Source organism: Nilaparvata lugens, chromosome 5, assembly GCF_014356525.2.
Source record: "Nilaparvata lugens isolate BPH chromosome 5, ASM1435652v1, whole genome shotgun sequence".
Taxonomy (NCBI): Eukaryota; Metazoa; Arthropoda; class Insecta; order Hemiptera; family Delphacidae; genus Nilaparvata; species Nilaparvata lugens.
Window position 1 is genome coordinate 21,288,648 of NC_052508.1, and position 22,841 is coordinate 21,311,488.

The window sequence follows — 22,841 nt, forward strand, 5'->3', positions numbered from 1 at the left end:
ATATAAAAGAACAACTCACCGAAAATCTGCAGAGTACCTAATGTAATATTTATATTATTGAGCTTACAACTCCCAGGTAAGGTATTCAGGTGTCCCCGAGGTAGGAGATGAATCAAGGATGGTGAAAAGGCAAGCTTAATTGTCATCTACTGTTGGTAAATTCAGCTTCCATCATATAACGCTGCACATATATTTCTGATGAGATATTTACACTGTCTTTAAAGACTATAGATCGGTGAACTTTCCAATCGAAAAATAATAGTTTAAACTTTCAACTAAAGGGAGTTTGGCAAACACTCTTCCAAACGTAGGTTTATGGTGTACGATTTAACATTAACGAAAAAAAATAATAATTTGAAGAACGATTTCCTTCTGGGAATGATCGACGAATAATAATTATCAATTCCCGACTCGAGGCAAGCTATTACAAAGCGAGACTGAACTGAAAGAAAACAGCCTACCGGCTAGTGAGCGCGACGCACTCAAGTGAAAGAAATACGAACTGAACGAGGAGCGCGCGTCCAATTCAAAAACAAAAAATGAAAACTAGAGCTGGCTCCAACATCCCCCCCCGGCTGAAAAGCTATTTTCAGACAAGGCTAGAGAACAAAGAAACGAAAAAACAATGAATAAACGACGAAAGAAATAAAAATAAAACAAAACGAGAATAAAACAAAAAATGCAAAAGGAAAATTATTGAGTAGGCAACGGATACAACTTTGTAGCCGGCCTTTTGAAGCGACCATTGGCGCACCGCACCATAGCCACTCGAACGACACCGTCAGCACCGGGAAATACTTCCTCAATCACCCCCAGAGGCCATTTCAACAGTGCGACATTTGGTTGATCCACTAGGACGATTGTACCAACCGTGAGAGGGGTGGAATCCTTACACCATTTCACACGGGTTTGTAATTCGTGTAAGTATTCTTTGCGCCAACGACTCCAGAAAGACTGAACCATTTGATTGACTAATTCAAACCGATCCAAGCGATTCATTGGACGATCTTCCACATTTAACATAGGAAGGTACTTAAGAGGTGTCAAAGTGAGAAAATGAGCCGGTGTGAGGGCGAGGGGTTCACTCGGATCCGCGCTCATTTGACATAACGGGCGTGAGTTAAGTACAGCCTCAATTTGAACTAAGACAGTGTTCAATTCTTCGTAAGTCAACAACTGGTTACCAATAACTCGAAACAGGTGTGACTTTACTGATTTTATATTCGCCTCCCAAAGACCGCCGAAGTGAGGTGAACCTGGCGGGATGAAATTCCACTCAATGCTATGATCAGCAAGTTCATTCTGGAGCAGGTTTTGATATTCCTTGGAGTTCAGCATCCGTGACAATTTTATTAGCTCATCATAGGCGCCGACGAAGTTGGTACCATTATCGGAATACATGACCTTACAAGGACCTCGTCGAGCAAGGAAACAGCAAAAAGCTGATAAGAACATTTGGGTCGATAAGTCCGAAACTAATTCAATGTGAACGGCTTTAGTTGCCATACAGGCAAAAAGACAAATGTACGATTTAAATATGAAAGGATTCCGACGCCTGGCCTTGGTGATTCGAATGGGTCCACCATAATCAACTCCACATTGGACGAATGGTTTAGACGACAGAGTTCTACAGGCTGGCAGATTGCCCATTTTCGGCGGTGTAAGAGTGGGACGATAGTGAAAATACTTGTTACATTTTCGTACATGACTCCTTATAAGGACACGGGCTGATAAAATCCAATATTTTTGTCTCAAAATAGACGCCAATAAATGAGGTCCAGCGTGACAGTGCTTTTCATGAAAATAATCAATCAAAAGCGTGACCAATGGATCATTTTTCGGTAATATAATCGGATGACAGCTGTCATAATTCAACTCAGAATTTTGTAAACGTCCACCCACACGAATAATATCATGATCAAGAAAGGGTGACAGTTGTTGAAGATGAGAAGTACATTCTTTCCCAGCTTTCAATTCCAGTAATTCTTTCGAAAAATGAATTTTTTGTACAACTTTACACAAATGTTTTTCCGCCAAATCGAAATCTAATTCATGAGGTTTAGGCAATAGACGAAGTACTTTCAATATTAACACCATGATACGCAATAGACGTTGGTAGTTGGAACAACGAGCAATTAAAGGATGAATCGAATTAATAGATGAATTCTCCGACTGTACTACAGTGACAATTGAGTGAACCTTGACCTCAGGTAGACACTCTATAGGTTCCAGATCGACCTTGACGGGCCAATCACTCTCTTCTAACATTAGCCAAGAGGGGCCAGACCACCACAAATCATGACTAATTATTTCAGAAGGGGATAAACCTCTCGAAATGGGATCAGCTGGGTTTGAATTTCCTGTCACGTGTAACCAGTCGTTGATAGGACAGTCTTGAATTTTCGTAACTCGATTAGCGACGAAAGATTTCCATCTAGATGGACAGCCCCTGATCCAATGTAAGACAACAGTTGAATCCGATAATGCAACAACGCGAGTCACGTGACAATGAAGGCTCAAAACAGAGACAACAACCTGTATTAATTCAGCGAGCAAGAGCGCCGCGCATAATTCAAGCCTAGGTATGGATAAAGTCTTAGATGGCGCGACTTTTGATTTAGCGCACAACAATGTGATAGTTGCAGGTTGCATATCCATTTGAGATTTTATGTAGATCACACCACCATAACCTAAAGTCGATGCATCACAGAAACCAATGACAGTAATTTTCGAATCATTCATCACTCCTAAATGACATGGTATGAAGAGATTGGACAATAAAGGGAACTCCCTCTGACATGTCTCCCATTGAAGCGCAATAGAGGGAGGTACTGAATCGTCCCAATCAAGACCAGCATTCCATAATTGTTTAATTAAACATTTAAGAAACAAAGTTAGGGGTGACAAGAGTCCCAAAGGATCGAAAATGCGTGCTACTACCGATAAAATGTGACGTTTGGTAGGAACAGACTGATTAGGATTCATTGAAAAACAAAACGAATCACTACCAGGTTGCCATTTCAAACCTAGGACAGCCAACAAATTTCCCATCTCGAAATCTTTAGACAAGGTCGATTTTTCATCTTCCGAGAAATCATTCATCAATTCAGGTGAATTGGAACTCCATTTAGTAAGTTCGAATCCGCCTCTCTCGAACAATTCTTTAGCCTGACTACAAAGACGATTTGCTTCACCTAAAGAAGACACACTTGTCACCAAATCATCCATAAACATGTCACTCGGAATACGAGCTTTAGCATCAGGGAAATTTCCACCTTCTTCTTGAACAAGTTGATGGACAGTTCTGAGAGCTAGAAACGGTGACTCACTCAGACCAAATACGACAGTTTTTAATTCAAAAATTTGTATGGGATCATTGGACGAAAATCTCCATAACAAACGCTGAAATTTGCGACACGATTCATCGACAAGAATCTGTCTATACATCTGCTTTATATCAGCAGTTACAGCGATAGAAAATAACCGAAAATTGACTAACAGAACGAAAATATCCATTTGCAACTTGGGGCCGATATGAAGTATATCATTCAATGATACTCCAGTAGTAGTTTTCGCGCCTGCGTCAAAGACAATACGCAAAGACGTTGATTGACTCTGAGTTTTGATTACAGCATGATGAGGTATAAAATAACCACTTTTATCACTCTGATTTTTTATCAATTCCATGTGTCCTTGTTTGAGATAATCCAAGAGGACATCGTGATACACTAAACGCATGTTTGGATCACGTGCCAGTCGTTTCTCCAAACTGATGAGTCGACGTTCTGACATAGCATAAGAATCACCAAGACAATCAGGGGATTTTGAAAACGATAATGAGACAACGAATCTACCCGAATTTTCACGACGAACGGACGATGCAAAATTCTTCTCGCATTCCAACTCATCAGCAGTGAGTTGTTTTCCTACATCTGGAACGCTTTCCACTTCCCAAAATTTTCGAACTAACTTATCCAACAGTGATGTTAGACAAGTCATCAAACACGTTGAATTTTCTGAAGATTGAGTTGAAATAGGGGCTCTACCCATCAAAATATAACCGAAAACACTTTCCAAGGCCATCAAATAATTCGAATCAATTTCCACACAACCATTTCGGAAAATATGGGGCACTAATTCAGCTCCTATAATAGCGTCAATTTCGCTGGGAATGTGATAACTTTCATCAGCAAGTCGAAGACCAAACAAATTTGATAATTTAGAATTATCAATTTTACTAGTGGGAAGCTGTTCCATGATTTTTTCGACAACTAATGGTTCAATGGAAAATTTAACACTAGAATCGAGTCGAGATTGAAGCGTGACAAAAGTACGACCAAAAACTGATTGCGAATTTCCGCCAAAACCATTCACAATTAATTGGAAAGGAGAAATCGATAGTTGCAATTTACGACAAAGTTTACGAGTAATGAAATGACTTTGACTAGCTGAATCAACTAAAACTCTTATTTTGTGCAATCTACCTCTCTTATCAGGTACCTTGACTTGAGCAGTTGATAGTAGAACACTATACGGTGCCGACTTCGAATCGATAGAACAACAGGTAATAGTATTATTTTCTACCTTTTTCGCATCCAATTTGATGACGAATTTGAAGCATTTCCGAAATGTAAAAGCGAATTATGCTTCTGACTACATTCCTCGCAGTTGGAAGAAGTACAATCTTTACTACGATGGGCTGGCGAGAAACATTTCAAACAGCAACCCTTCTCCTTAACAAAACGAAAACGGTCCCAAGGTGATAACTGACGAAAAAGACGACAATTGATCAATTTATGATTTGTCATCGAACATTTCAGACATTCTGATATTTTTACCGGTGATTTGGTCACTTGCGAATTCGATTGAACAACCAACACTTTGGATTTTGGTATTGGTTTCACTACTGGCTTGCATTGTTTAGACGATTCGTCATGTGGTAACGATTTAATCTGCCTTTCGATGAATGAAACAAAATCAGTATATGTGGGATCATCCTTAGTATGAACTGAAGCTTCAAATGCCTTTCGAGAAACAGGATCTAAAATTTTCAACGCTTGGAACAGAAATATTGCATCAGATACATCTTCACCTCGTAGGCGTTTTAAAGCAGTAATTGAACCACAGAACTGATCGACTATAGAAACTAAACCTGCACAAGACTCAGATTTTAGACAATTGAATTCGAAAATTTGTTTCAAGTACACATTTGAGAGTGAGCGGGGGTCATTGAACCGCTTAATTAATGCATCCCAAATAATTTCATAATTATTAGCAATAGGTGGTAGATGACGTGAAATATTAGCCGCTTCTCCAGATAGTTTGGACACCAGATATTGGACCTTTTGTTGATTTGGAATCGATTTGTTGTCATGAATCATGCATTTAAACATTTCGTAGAATACCGCCCATTTTGATTGATCTCCGTCGAACACAGGAATTTCAATTTTCGGTAAAATATTAGACGAATCCTTATTGGAAGATACAGGTTGAGCCGGGGTAGAAACACTAGGTACAACCTGACTGCGTTTTTTCAATTCACTAGCAATTGCTTCCATATGTTCGAACATTTCCATATGTGAACTACTAAATTTGGGTACAAATTCCGGGTCTTTTTCCATTTCAAGCTCCTGTATTTCCATTTCAACAGCTTCATAATCCTGAACAGTTTTAAGAGTGGAACTATAGAGAATTAGAAATTGTTTAGCACTAGCTTCTTCTTTTAAAGCCTTTTTCGACAAATCGAAAGTACGTTGAATACGATAGAAATATTGCTCAAGTTTAGCTCGTTTGAGCTTTAACTTCTTTTCACTCATGATTGGATATTGGAAAGGTCTTAATGATTTTCATTTACTAATTTTCGAATAAAATTACGAATGCAACAATGAACGATTTTCATTGATGATTCAAGCAAGCAAAATGATAATGTTAGTACAAATTGAACAGAGAAAGCTCAATAGACGAAGCAAGCTAAGTGATAACGTTATCAGCATTGCAAAGTAACGGTTCCGATCGGACAATAGAGATAAGAGTGAACCAACTTGATCGGCTCAATTCATAATGTACAAACAGGTTTGAACCCTAGCATGCACAAACGATTTACAATAAAATTGGATAAGTGCTTGCCAAATATTTGAATAAAAAATAGCCAATAAAATTCGACCTGGATGACCAATGTAAACTCTAAGGTTCAACTTTACAAAATTTAGATTGATTTTAAATTGGTAATCAATAATTTTGATGTAAAGTGGACTGTATTGAATAGAAAAGAAACAAGTGATATCTCTACAGAAACAAGTACATGCAATGAATATATAAAAGAACAACTCACCGAAAATCTGCAGAGTACCTAATGTAATATTTATATTATTGAGCTTACAACTCCCAGGTAAGGTATTCAGGTGTCCCCGAGGTAGGAGATGAATCAAGGATGGTGAAAAGGCAAGCTTAATTGTCATCTACTGTTGGTAAATTCGGCTTCCATCATATAACGTTGCACATATATTTCTGACGAGATATTTACAATGTCTTTAAAGACTATAGATCGGTGAACTTTCCAATCGAAAAATAATAGTTTAAACTTTCAACTAAAGGGAGTTTGGCAAACACTCTTCCAAACGTAGGTTTATGGTGTACGATTTAACATTAACGAAAAAAAATAATAATTTGAAGAACGATTTCCTTCTGGGAATGATCGACGAATAATAATTATCAATTCCCGACTCGAGGCAAGCTATTACAAAGCGAGACTGAACTGAAAGAAAACAGCCTACCGGCTAGTGAGCGCGACGCACTCAAGTGAAAGAAATACGAACTGAACGAGGAGCGCGCGTCCAATTCAAAAACGAAAAATGAAAACTAGAGCTGGCTCCAACAGCTGGCTCAAAGCTGCCCCAAAGCTGGCTCAAGGCTGGCTCAAATCTGATTCTCAGTTCTAACCTTGCCCAATCCAATGTAATCTGAACTAACTTAACCTAGCTATACCCCTAATCTCATAATAAACCTCAAATGAAGATCCCCATTTCCACTTTTTTGGAAAAACTAGATCCAGTTTTTTTTTTATTTCTTGAGTAACTAAGAAACCGTTAATTTTACAAAAAAATACAAGAATATCTTTTTCCAGTAAATCTAATTACAAATCCATTGACACCCCATTTGTTAAGATTGAACAGAAAATAAGGATCTTATTGGAAAATTAGATACAATTTCTTGAATAACTAAGAAACCATTAATTTTATCAAAAACTACAAGAATAATTTTTCTCAGTAAATCCATTTGTCAAGGGATCTCTAACCTAACTCAACTTTTTCTGAAACTGAGCAACATGCACACAGAATCTCCAATGATATGATATTTTTATGTTGAGACCCTTTCTTAAGGAACACCAACCTCAGCACTAACCCCCCCCCCCACAGGGGGTGGGGGTGACCCTCTGTCTTCAACCAGCTAAGTTTGAACTACTTGAAAACTCACCTCAGGTTTTATTGAGAAGAAAAAATATATAATAAAAATGTATAAGAAAGAAGTCAAGTCAGATATATTACTTGTTGATCAGAGTGTACACCTTGATGAGAGTATTACTAAATATGAGTATATCACTCACACACCATATATTTATATTCAACAGACATTCAATTACAATGATGAAATTCGAATTAGTTTAAAACAAGAAGATATTTATACACTTCTGAGTAGAAGTTTTCTTATAATTGAAGGTGAAATCAAAGTGAAAGATAAGGATGATGTGGAAACCAAAGACTATTCGCTTATCAGTAATGGAGTTGCATACCTATTTGATGAAATCAGATATGAATTGGGAAGGGTTGAGGTTGATTGCACACGTAATGTAGGATTGACAACAACCATGAAAAACTATCTACATCAATCAAAACTCAATGAAAAAAATATGGAGAATGCAGGATGGAAGCTGACTGGATTGAAAAGTTTAGATAAATTCTGCTTTTGCATTCCTTTGGATATGTGGTTAGGTGTAATGGAAGACTATAGAAAAGTTCTATTAAATGTTCATCAGGAAATTGCTCTATTAAGATCATCATCAGACTTGAATTGTATTGAATCAGAGGCAGCAAAATCAGTGAAAATTGATATTACAAAACTACAATGGAAAGTACCCTCCTACATACATGCTTCTGACACTGTTCGTCTTGATCTGCTGAGTTTAGCACATAGTGATATACCAATTAGCATTCCATTCAGGTCAAGGGAATTGCATGAATTTCCACAATTACCTGAATTTCCAATCTTCAATGGACAGTTAAGACAACTTCGAACATATTGAAACCTAGATTCAATATTCTTGGATTTCAAAAGAATAGGAAAAATGTTATAACTGCTAACAGGTCACATTTTGATTTCTGTAATCTGAACAATGTTAATCTCTATTTAAATGCTCAATCATTCCCCTATGAAAATATTGCTGGTAATAAACATTTATTGTATCACATGTTCTCTGAATTCCAACATGAATACTATCTTTATAACAGCAGTACATCAATTGAGTATAAAACATTATTTGATGAATATGTACCATTGGTTGTCATAGACTAGTAAGCAAAATGAACTATTGAAATCTGGAGCATTTGATGAATATGCACCATTGGTTGTTATAGACTGTAGTAAGCAAAATGAACTATTGAAATCTGGAGCAATAGACATAAAGTTGATATTGGAAACAACAAATAATTTTTCAGCAAAAACCAGTGCCTACTGTTTAATCCTCTATGATAATGAGTTTGAATATACACCACTGAGTGGAACAGTAGAAAGAGTATTATAAATTTGAAAAAATCTTCTATAAAATAACAAAAAATTTGGTTGAAAACTAGACAATATTCAAATCAAAAGTATTAATTAATCTCCCAACCACTTCCACACTCTACAAATGTATCAATATTTTACCTTCAGTATCATCCTATTGATTACTAAACATTATCATTAATTTGTAGAATTGTTCTTGTCCTCCCATAGAATGATCTCCAACCATTTTCTCCAAATTTAATTTTAAAGCAACATACCATTTTATATTATTATTCAATTTATCAGCTTCTTTCAAAGCACAAGATATTCAAATACTGACTGTGATGATATAGTGTCAAATTTGCGCCATCTATATGAGCTTAGATTTTTCAAATGAATTTATTTTATTCAAGTTGAATTATGTTCTTGGTCTGGGTAACCAAACCTACATTTTTTTCTGGGTGTACTCACCTACATCTACAATTTCTTTCTGGGTGTACTCACCTAAACCTAAGATTTTCCACCTATATTTATTAAATTTTTTCATACCATTCTTTAAGAGATTCCAGAAGAAAGTGAGAATTGTTGGATTAAGTTTGGATCAGTCATATACTTCCACTCTTTTTCATTATTGAGATTGATGTTTGGTATGAAAGTTGCGGCTAATGGTATGCATTGTAAAAAATAGAAAAAATTCTGAATAAAATTTTTGATATCAACATTAATATCACTATTATTATCTTTATCATACAAATATTGACTGAATCTATCAACACTCATGATCTATTTTTATAATAAATATTTAATAAAACCTGAGGTGAGTTTTCAAGTAGTTCAAACTTAGCTGGTTGAAGACAGAGGGTCACCCCCCCCCCTGTGGGGGGGGGGTTAGTGCTGAGGTTGGTGTTCCTTAAGGGTCTCAACATAAAAATATCATTGGAGATTCTGTGTGCTTGTTGCTCAGTTTCAGAAAAAGTTGAGTTAGGTTAGAGATCCCTTGACAAATGGATTTACTGAAAAAAATTATTCTTGTAGTTTTTGATAAAATTAATGGTTTTTTAGTTATTCAAGAAATTGGATCCAATTTTCCAATAAGATCCTTATTTTCTGTTCAATCCTAACAAATGGGGTGTCAATGGATTTGTAATTAGATTTACTAGAAAAAGTTATTCTTGTAATTTTTTTTGTAAAATTAACGGTTTCTTAGTTAGTGCTGAGGTTGGTGTTCCTTAAGAATTTTTGGAGATTCTGTGTGCTTGTTGCTCAGTTTCAGAAAAAGTTAAGGGTGACTGATCCCTTGACAAATGGATTTACTGAAAAAAATTATTCTTGTAGCTTTTTGATAAAATAAAATTAATGGTTTCTTAGTTATTCAAGAAATTGGATCTACTTTTTTTCTATAAGATCCTTATTTTCTGTTCAATCTTAACAAATGGATTTACTGGAAAAAGTTATTCTTGCAATTTTTTGTAAAATCAAAGGTTTCTCAGTTATTCAAGAAATTGGATCTACTTTTCCCATAAGACCCTTATTTTCTGTTCAATCTTAAGAAATGGGATGTCAATGGATTCGTAATTAGATATACTGCCAATAGTTATTCTTGTATTTTTTTTTGTAAAATTAACGGTTTCTTAGTTATTCAAGAAATAAAAAAAGCTGGATCTAGTTTTTTCCAAAAAAGTGGGAATGAGGATCTTCATTTGAGGTTTATTGTGAGATTAGGGGTATGGCTAGGTTAAGTTAGTTCAGATTACATTGGATTGGGCAAGGTTAGAACCAAGAATCAGATTTGGGGCAGCTTCGAACCAGCTTTGGGGCAGCTTTTCTTCAGTACTCTCACTTTCCCACTACTTTTTAATCAACTTATATAGTAATACTGTTCACGTTGGTTTATCAATCATACCCACCAATATATTTATTAGTTTATCTTTCTCTCCCACCAATTACGTATTTGGTTTCTTTCCCACCATTATCAATATTAACTCCTACTACTCCTATTCTATTTCTACTCTCTTATTGTTTACAGAGCATGAGTGACTATATACAATTTTGCTCATACACTATTCACATAGGATTTCCAGTCCAATTTTGAGTCAATATGGATCCCAAAAAGTTACATAGATGAGTCCTCCTCATGGACCACAGATAATTCGTTGGGTTTTATTTTCATTGAGAAACAGCTTGTTTGCAGAAAACCACACTGCTGTTTGTTGAAAGGAATCATCTTCAATCTGTTTCAACATCAGTAGATCAGCATGTCTTGAGCTGAGCGTAGTAGTCAGCAAAGAGTACTGTTTTACAGGGGACACTTGATGACAGTTCATACAGAGGAAGAAAAAGACCCCTGCAGAGTGCCGAATTTAACTGCCCTTGTGTCAGATGTGCTGCTGCAGTATACAAACTGTTGTCTACCATTTATATAGGATTCAAGTAGCCTCAACAATAATTTCAGATTCCATATTTCCTCTATTTGGACAATAGCCCAGTCAATGAAGGTCCAAAAAAGCAGTTTCGATCCGAAAATTAAATAAAAGCTGAATCTCCCACCATCGATAGAACCCTCCCAGAGGGTCATTCTCCCAAAAGTCCCAAGAAATCCCCTTGGAGCTTTCCGCCCCAACCCCCTAAAACATTAAAAATGCAGATGAACATGGGAAATCAATTATCTCTGTAACCATTGATCGGAAACAGTTCTATTATATGCCATTCGATTTGTTACATTATGGACTACAATATTAGTTATATTCATTTTTCCAATAAAATCAACAGTTTTCTTGATAAAATGAGATATATGTAAAAATTTAGGGGGTTTGTGATTTGATTTTTTTGTTTTCTTCGATTAACTTCAAAACAAGTATTTTTAAAGAAAAATTAGCCGGATAATTAATGTAGCCACTGTCATTGCAAATCCATTGATGTATATTGTTTTGTATTTGCGATTCGATTTGACGCTGTAGAAGGGGAAACAGTCGACGCAAAACGGCGCGGCTGACTCTCTTAGCCATAGTAATCAGCAAACTGGATATCAATTATCTCTGTAACCATTAATCGGAAAAAAATCTATCATATGTCATTCGATTCGTTACATTATGGACTGAAATATTAGTCGTATTCATTTCCTCAATAAATCAAACAGTTTCCTTGATAAAATAGTATATATGTAAAAATTCAGGGGTTTTTCGATTTGATTTTTGTTTTCTCCGATTAACTTCGAAGCAAATAATCTAAAGAAAATTAGACAAATAATCAATGTAGCCACATTCATTGCGAATCCATTGATGTATATTGTTATTTATTTGCGATTCGATTTGATGCTGTGGAAGGGGAAACAGTCGACGCGGTACGGCGTGGCTGACTCTCTTCATCATAGTAAACAGTAAAATACAGTAGTAGGCCTACTGCTTTCTAAGTTGCATCTTATTCACACTATGGAGCTCGAAACAATCAATTTTGTCTGTTGTTTTGACATGCGATGAAACTAATTTTTCACATTTTAATTCTCTAAATTCTCTAAAATCATTTTGTTGTTATATATGTGCTAAATCATGCATTCTATGACAGACAAAGATATTGTTAGCAACCGATAAAGTATTCATACTATTACATAATACAATACATATTTAAAATATGTGTGTATGATCATAATTCTATGCTAAATATATCATGGAAGTTATGAATGTCAAAAACTGAGATAAATCATAGATTACAATAGTGTTAACAGTGGCAATTTCCTGAAAAATCATAGCGTGCAGTGTTTGCTGTTTCCTACAGTTAATATTCTCCAAGCCAGGTTGATAATATACCTTTAGTTGAGCCAAATATATGACGGCTTAGACATAAAAAAATTTATACATTGGGCTTGTGAGTTGAAACGTTCTATGATTCTCTCTGTAAAGTAGCTTATCTTCCGTTCTTACTAGTTGAATCTACATTATTTAGACAGTCCAATATGAAAATTCAGTAGATTCTAAAGATGAAAGCCATGCAAAAATACAAATTAAGGAAGAGTAAGCATGCATAAAAGGTAGGAAAATCATGAAAGTGTTTCACATTTAACCACAAAGTACCCTACCGTATAAGATTAATTGAAAGATGATTCATCATCTTCTATTATTTTTGTTAACATATCGATTTTTCACCTCCACTCGCATCTTGTCATTCATTACACAAGGTTGGCAGAAGTTCTTCTTTATGTCGATTAATGTTGATTGAAATTGATTTTGATTAGGGCACCAAAAGAATATAGATCATTTTCTATTTGAAGCATTCAAATTAAATGTATTGAACATGATTTCTTATGACTTAGCATTCACAGATTTAGTTGGGTGAAGCTATTTGAAAAATGTACTTGATTATCAATTTCATGGTTTTTATACCATTCCAGTTCATTGTGATCATTGAAGGGTTGAAGTGATGAGTTAGTTGTGAATTCTAGTACACAAGTATATTGTGCTTATAATGGGCTCTTCTTTATTTTCTATCGATGTTTTGCTCCAGTAGAGAAAATTAATAATGTTGGTTTTACATTTTATAAGCTTTATAAATAATATAAATTAACGGTAATATAAATTTGATAAGTCCAGTATTAAATTAATCTATGTTGATTTTCATTGTATCGCTTTGTATCAATGTTACTTGCACTGTTTGCAATTCATCACTATTCTCTCAAAAATTAGTTTTTTATGAATTTCATGATCTGAAAATTGAAATTCAAATGCTATTTGGATGACGTTCGCATTCCACTGGTTTTTTTACAATAATTGTTACGTTGAAGAGTGAGGCAATTCAATCCATTTGGAAGTAAAAGGAAATCACAGTGCAATTTGAACAGTGGATAGTAACTTTGAAATTCAATTGCTCAATTCATTTCGGCTTGATACTATCATTTGTAATTATAGTTGATCAGAAATATAAGCATTGTATATAATGTTTATATTTCAGTTTGACTAATCTTCTATCACAGTCTCGCTTTCATTCATAAACATGATAATGCTAAATACGTTGATTACCTTAAAGATGTAGCTTATCTTACGTTAAACAATGTTCAATACAAACAATTTTCATCAAATTACTATTATGATGATCATTGGAATTTCTGCCTGTGATTGAGAAAAAGTCAATTTATGGGCCTTGGAATTCGTACCTAGAAAAAGTTGCATTATTACTAGAAATTTTGTTATTTTTACTATTATTATTATAGGTACTGTACATTGATTTTTGTGATTATAGAAATCAACTACTTTATTATGAATCAGGATAAGGATAAATAGGGAAATTGTGAGATGGGGATAACATCCATAGTTAAATTTACATAGCATCAATTTGAAAGCTCTGATAATAATGATTTGAACGGAACTGCGATTCTGGGTTGGTATTGCCTCTTCATGTTCAGTGAGAATAGAAAGCTTCAGAGTAATTCGTTCTCACTATATGTGATAATATTGGTAATATTTGGTAAAATTTGTTAATATTTGAACCGAATGTGCAACAAATTAATCTACTTTCAGCTTGAAAATTTTCAACTTATCAGGAGAACAGTGTTATCATATAGTATCTCAGGTAGGCCCACCCTTTTATTTTTTTTGTTCACGTGATCTTATGATATTCATTCCATTATCTAGTGTTTAAATTATAAAGAGTGATGAAACAAGAAAAACACAAGAAAAGCTATGAAAAGAAATTTTGAATCTTCATTTTTCACAAAATAAGGATAAGATGAAGGAGTCGGACACATATTATATCATGAAACTTCGTTGAAAAACATCAATATCTGAAACTAGAGTTATCAAATTGTGTTACTCTGACTCGTATGGAGAAGGCACACTTAATATAATAAATTCTGTGAGCAAACAACGAAATCCTGATTTTTATCATGAGCATGGTTAAATCAAGAAAATTGAAATATTTTTTTATAGTACTGAGAAGTGAAAATCTATATACAGCGCATGTCAAAACAATAGACAAAATTAATTGTTTCGAGCGCCATAGTGTAAATGAGATGCAATGTAGACAGCAGTAAATTATTCTGTTTACTATGGTGAAGGGAGTCAGCCGCGTCGGCTGTTTCCCCTTCCACAGCGTCAACTTGAACCGCAAATACATAACAATTTACATCAATGGATTCGCAATGAATGTGACTACAATAATTATTCGTCAAATTGTTCTTTAAAATCACTTGCTTCGAAGTTAATCGGAGAAAACAAAAAAATCAAATCGAAAAACCCTTAAATTTTTACATTATATTATTTTATCAAGGAAACTGTTCGATTTATTGAGGAAATGAATCAGAGTAATATTGTAGTCTTAAATTTAACAAATCGAATGACATATGATAAATTTTTTTCCGATTAATGGATACAGAGATAATTGATTTCCAGTTTGCTGTTTACTATGGTTAAGAGAGTCAGCCGCGCCGTTCCGCGTCGACTGTTTCCCCTTCCACGGCGTCAAATCGTATCGCAAATACATAACAATATACATCAATGGATTTGCAATGAAAGTGACTACATTAATTATTCGGCTCATTTTTCTTTAAAACTACTTGCTTTGAAGTTAAACGAAGAAAACAAAAAAATCAAATCGCAAACCCCCTAAATGTTGACATATATATTATTTTATCAAAAAAACTGTTGATTTTATTCAAAAAATGAATATAACTAATATTGTAGTCCATAATGTAATGAATCGAATGGCATATAAAAGAACTGTTTCCGATCAATGGGTACAGAGATAATTGATTTTACGTGATTACCTGCATTTTTCAACTTTGAGGGTGGCTAGGGGGGAAAGCTCCAAGGGGATTTCTTGGGACTTTTGGGAGAATGACCCTCTGGGAGGGTTCTATCGATGGTAAAAGATTCAGCTTTTATTTAATTTTCGGATCGAAAAAACCTTTATTGACTGGGCTACAATAAAATATGATGTGACATGCAGTCAATTGATTGAATTCACTTCTTTCAAACAATGACAGGATGCACTCGACAATGTCCTCAACAGTCATTATTGTAGAATTTTCCCATCGAAAACCTAACTCTCTGATACCAAGTTATTCACTTCAAAATAGTCAACCAATTGCAGAAACAAGATATACTCGAATAATGATGAATGAATTGGGGCTGTGCTAATTGGTCTGTAGTTCTCAACCTCTGATCTGGCCCCTTTTTTCGTGAACTGGTATCACTTTCAATGATTTTAAGACAATCTGGGTAGTGGCCATCCTGTAAACATTGATTGAATAACATTGTAAGTGGTGTAACAATAAAAATAGATTATGTTTTTCAGAAGAAAATTAGAAAACCTATATCGTCAGTCTAAAAGTGCTCCCTCATAAGTAAAAAACTATAATTTTTCAGCTGGTTCAAAAAACTTACTGTAAACTCGAATAATCACTCCTTTGTCAATTTTATCAGTGATAATATTTTGAAAATGTCAAATTAATGTTATAAAAACAGATTTCAAAGTTTAAAAAATTATATGTATTTTTTGTGACTTACGAGATTTTACTACTATAAAATCCTGAACATAATATGAGGTATCACAATAACAATATTACTGCTAATAATATTAAGCTAGAATGAATAAAAACAAACAAAGATGTTTTCAATTTTTTTAATACAATCAATAAAAAAATGAATAGTTAGCAATGAAGTTCTTGATTTTGTTTTTAATTCTAATCGTATGGCTGGTGATCATAGAAGAGATGACAGTCAGAGGGTATAACACTCTTAAGCTGTGTTTACACCAAAGTTAATAACAAAATGTTAATAACTTAATCCTTATAGATTCTATTAGATTGAACATATCTTATCATATACATGATGAACATTTATGTGTTTGTCAAGTTCTGTTCAATCTAATAGAATCTATAAGCATTAAGTTATTAACATTTTGTTAACTTTGGTGTAAACCCAGCTTTAAGCTTCTGAAGATCTTGTTATTTTCTTATTATACTACCAGACCTGAGCCTAGAAAAAACAAAATGGCCGCCATATGTGGTGGTCTTATAGAAATTCCTACTGAGAAAAAAATCACTAATCAGTTGTTGGAGAGCATCTCAGTTCGTCTAGTTCCCATTTAAAATATCAATGCGAGCCACCACATACAGCGGCCATTTATTTTGTAGGCGCAGGTCCGGTATATAGGAAGTCCTGTTTCGACCCATCACAGTTTTCTGAAAGGTAATCAATGATACAGCTGGCAAATGTGCTGACTGAGAGATCTGTTTGGGTTTCATTAAACCAGTAACAAGTTGCTGCATTGGAGGCCAAATAATAATAAATTGTGAAATAATGACAGCATAACTTAGTCTTGCAGTAGAGAGCACTAGCATTTAAACCTGGGCAAAACTTCACTGCTTGAACATCCATTAATAGAACTGTAGCACTTCCTTCAATTGCTTTCTTCTTATCATTACGGTATCCTTCTCTTCACGAGCTCTGTTTTAGCGGCTATGTGCTTTTTATATTGCTCTTCTGTTAAGCTACTACCTTCAAACATGATGCACTTATCACATCTATTCTTTTTTGGTTGTTGAAAAGATAAATTCAATTCTGAAATTAACTTATCGAAAATACATCTTGAAACAGGATGAACAGGACCAGCTTTTTTCTGCTTACATAATCATTTATATTCATTGAGTACTTCTAACATGTTGTCTCCATATACAGGTTCAAGGTATACTTTGCTTGTATTTTTCCTGCAATAGTGTGAGGGTAACTTGGGTAATGGCTCAATGGAACTTATAAGAACTTCTTTCCCATCATTATTTTTGAATCACTTACCAGGATTTTACCTCATTTCTACTAGGTGTCATTCCATTGTTACTTTTTTAAAATTTAGACTTCTGGATCAGAGATCCAGTTCAGCACTGTCCACTCACCCAAACTGAATGTGCTCAAAAATAATTTTTCGCACACCTGAACATTTCTTTCATCATTACACTTAAAATGATAGGTGACATTAGCTTGCCTCCTTGATTCTTCTCCATGTTTCTTGTTGAATTCTTTTCAGAGAACTTCAGCAATGATATAATGTAAATTATTTTTAGGTCCCAATTTAGAGTTTCCCAAAATTCCTTATACAATAATTTTCTGTCATCCTCAGTCACCTCATTAGATTTCCTAGTACTTGATTTCAAACAAAAATTACTCTTGCAGGGTCCACCCATTTTTTGTCCTTCTCTTTCAGATCCACGCTTTTTTTCTGACTATCCTTCCTAATTAATAATAATAATAATTTTTATTTACATTAAGATGTGTACAAAAGAACAAAAAACAAAATTATATAAAATGATATTAATTACACTGTCTGAATAGTTTAGTGATACAAAAGTCTGTTCACAGCTAATTTGAAAAAGAAAAAAACAAAATATCACTTCTACACACACAAACATCTGAAAGGAAATAATTAGGTACTAACGAGGCAAAGGCCCATATGGGAGTCCCAGCATAAAGAAATAAACCAGAAACACACTTATAATTTGTATAAGAATGAAAAGATAATAATAAACTGAGGTAAACTTATGTATTATTTACATTAAAATATTACAGTAAATGTTTGATTTAATTTGTTATTTTGTGGTAATGGTGCTTTGTCGGGCTACAACTTACTAGTAGTTCTGTGAACAGTAGACCTCACGCAGTATTCTCATCCACAAGTACCTGATTGAAACTATAGACCTTATGGAAATACAGCAATAGACTGGCTTCTCCACACATCTGTGTAATGACTTGTCAGCTGTTTTATGATGAATAATTCTATAGTCTGATTTTTACTCAAATATTGGTGTATGAAGGAGGCTCCTTTTTCCTTTTATATTATCCTTGAAATGCAAAATTTCCAAAAACCTTGTATATACGTCGACGCGCAATTAAAATCTAATTCTTTTAAAACATGCCAAAAATCTAAAACCCAATCCTTATACATTCTATTAGATTGGACATAACTTATCATACACATAATGAACATTATGTCAAGTTCCATTCAATCTATAAGGATAACAAAATGTCAATAACTTAATCCTTTTAGATTCTATTAGATTGAACATAACTTATCATACACATGATGAACATAATATGTTTGTCAAGCTCCGTTCAATCTGATACAATCTATAAGGATTAGGTTATTAACATTTTGTTAATAACTTTGGTGTGAACACAGCTTTAATCTCATGGATTTATCTATTACTGAATTTGAAATGTTCTGTCCCAAAAATTTAAACTTCAGCGCTCATATCTCAAAAGTAATGATCGGAAAAAAGTTTTCCTGAGAAAACTTTTACATTTTGATAGCTTGATGATATGAATTGGTTTTTTTTGAAAGGGCGTATGTCACTAATTATGAATTTTCCAGAAATTGAGAAAAACATTTCTATACAATTAATTTTTCAAATATGTTTCAAATTTCAATTGATTACAATTATTACTATTATATCACATTATATTACAGAGTTTCATGACATTTTGAATATTGGCTACAATTCTATGAACAAAATAAAATCATAGAATATCGCCCTTTTAAAAAAAATCGGGTTTCAGGTAAAAAAAATAGTTCAAAAAGAGTATTGAAAATTGATATTTATTCAAATTGTTGACTAAAATGTATTACTAAAATGTATTTGAGTGTACAATTGCTGTAAAACTTATTTATTTGATTATTCAATGTCTTTGATTCATTATTTATCAAAAATGTCTTCCTCAATGTCACTGTCAGGTACACTGTTGGCATCTGTTGTTGGCCAGCTACAATCTCTTCGTAAAGATCTATAAACTCATGAGGAATTTAAGGTCTCAGCTTGATTATGTCGTCTATCTTACATTTCTTCAAGGGCCATTTCCCAGCTGGACATGCAAGTTCGGCTGGTGGGAGAACTGGACCTCTAGTTTTGCCTATATAAAAGTTGTGGGAGAATAGTCCCTGGATATTTGGGTATGCTCTCACATATCCTTTCATTGCACTTTTATATTCAAAATGGAAAAGTGTACTAATTTGAAAAAACACCTTATCTTCTTTGCACACATTTTTACCCATTGTTTCTTTGGAAATGGATGATGCTTTATAGTAGATCTTCTGCCACTTCTTAAAATCTAATACATCATCAGCCTTAACTTCATGTACAGTAAATTTGTTTTGAATAGAAGAACTTTTTAATATGTGTTCGATAATCTCATGAACAGTGAATATCCGTTCATGATTCTTAAGGGCTTTAGAAATTATTCCAAAATCCCTGTCACAAGGTAGAAAGCTGTGTCCACGTTGAGGAAAATACTGTACAACTTTATCAAAACGGCCAGAGTCTGTCAAGTAAAGACAAAATCGGGAAAGCATTTGATTCTTATTCTGCCCTCCGCAGTTGTCACAGAAGAGTCGTAATTCAGTGATGTGTTCTGGTACTGATTTCAGGTATTCATACAAAAAAGAGCATACTTCGTTTGGACCTTTCTTCCCTAACCCCTCATGATAGAGGAAAATAGATGTTTTATTGGTTCTAATATTATGGATACCAAATAAATTTACAGAGAGCTGTCTAGAATAATACAACTCTTGTACTCTTGTGCCTGCCCTTTGGCAGGCTAATGGTCTTCATGTAATCAAACGCAAGTGACAACACATTAGTCTCCTTTTGACCATCCTCCGAATTTTCATGTTTCAATGCAGCATAAAATTTCTTAGCCTTTCTCTTGTGTACTAAGAGTTTAGCCACAGCTGTTCTCTTGGCTATCTCATTGAGGTGAGGGGATTTAATCTTAACTTTCAATTCTTCACATAGACAGCATGCATCAACTTGAGGACGTCCAAATTTATAATTGAAGTTATCACGGAATATTCTCCAGTAAGTAGTGTGACTCACTTTCAAATGAGCATGCTCTTCTGTGAAAAGGCTCCGATTGAGCATCAATTTAACACCAAGGTCAAGGTCAAGGTCGAATTCAAGGTCAAGGTTGAGAGATGTTATCTCAACCACCACCCCGCCCCGACTGTATTTATAGACCAGGGAGGAGATGTTTACAGCAAGAATTTCTATTAAACACTGAGGAAAATATTTTTATTAGGGGGGGGGCGTGGCCTAATTCAATTCCCTCCCCCACACCCCTAAAAGGTGTGGCCTAATTAAATTTCCCCCCCTTCCTAAGATGTGTGGCCTAATACCATTATTATTTCCCACTAGGTATACAACCAAAAGTCAAATTCAAGTCAAATTCAAGGTCAAGATCAAGGTCAAATTCAAGGTCAAATTCAAGGTCAAGGTCAAGGTCAATGATGATCCCCACTTGTATGAAAATGTGAACCTAGTTTTTTTATTACAAAAATAACGAAGAACCTGTTGATGTTATAAAAAAATACAGGAATAACTTTTTTTAGTAAATTTAATAACAAATCAATAAACATATCATTTATCAAGATATAATGAATATTAAGTGAGATATGACATCTTTAGTGATTGGAGATCTCAGATTTCTTCAAGCAGAGATCGGAGATTGGAGATTAACAAAGATTTGATACTGTATGAATCAATCAATAAATAGATGAATAAATAAATATATACATGTTGAAAAAATGTACTTAATAAAAATGATCAAGAAGAAAATACCATTGTTGAAGAAAATAAAACGGAAGAAGGTTGTGTCTGGATCTGGAATAATCGGATCTATATTGAACAAAGCAATTGACTTACTACCTGTTGAACTTCATATCCCTGGCTACAATTTTTGTGGCCCTGGCACAAAACTTGAAAAAAGATTGAAGAGAGGTGATAAAGGAATAAATAAACTTGATGATGCATGCCGGGAACATGATATAGCTTATAGCAATCCTAATCAGAATAGAACAGAAGCTGATAAGAAACTAGCTGCCCTGGCTTGGGAAAGAGTCAAATCACCTGATGCTAGCCTTGGAGAGCGCTCATCAGCATACTTGGTAACAAACTTATTGAATGCCAAGACTAAATTTGGTGGTGGGTTGTTTCTGAGACCCTACAAAGGGTGTGGGTTGTTTCTGAAACCCTACAAAGGGTGTGGGTTGCAAAAGAATAAGAATAAAACAATAAAGAAGAAGGTGAATCAGAAGAGGATACAAGAGACATTGAGGAAAATTCTAAAAAAAAAACACCATTCACAAACATTGAAATAATAGATTATGCAAGAAAGCTTGAATTACCACTACGAGGTGTCTACATGAGAGATAGTCTACCAGAAATACCACTCAAAGATCTAGAAATTGGTGTAATCAATTTGGATGATGAAAGCAGTACAGGAAGTCATTGGACATGTTATATTAAATGTAACAATACATGTGACTATTTCGATAGTTTTGGAAATTTGAGTCCTCCACTTGAATTTATGGCTTATATGAAAGATATAAAAATACATTACAACTATAAGAAGTATCAAGAAATCGATGACAATTCAATAGTATGTGGTCATTTATGTTTATTGTGGTTGTATAAAAAATATGTTCTCATTAACAGCAAATCAAAATCCACTGGTAAGTGATATTTTCCCACCAGTACAACTGGAAACATCTAGCAAATATGAAGTAGCCCTAATAGATCTATATACATACAATACAATTCCAAATATTGAAAACAATATCAATGATAAGTTTAGCTATAATGGAAAACAAGTGAAAATACCAGTAGGGTCATATGAATTGGATGATATAGTAGATTATATACGAAATAAATTATCTCTTACAAGTGGTCAACTGAAAATCAAAGCTAATAATAATACACTACAGTGTGAGTTATATGCAGATAGAGAAATTGATATCAGTATGAAAGATAGTGTTGCTCCAATTCTTGGATTCCAACACATGAAGCTAGAAGCTAATAAATGGCACATATCTACAAAACCAGTTCACATTATGCGTGTGAATAGCATCAGAGTAGAATGTAATATTGCAAAAGGATCTTATGATAATGGTAGTGAAGGTCACATACTGTATGAGTTCTATACAACTGTACCACCAGGTTTCAAAATAATTGTATCTCCAAAACTGTAGTGTACCTACCAATCAATACAAACCGAATAGATCACATTCGTGTAAAACTAATAGATCAAAATAATGAATTGATCAATTTCCGAGGA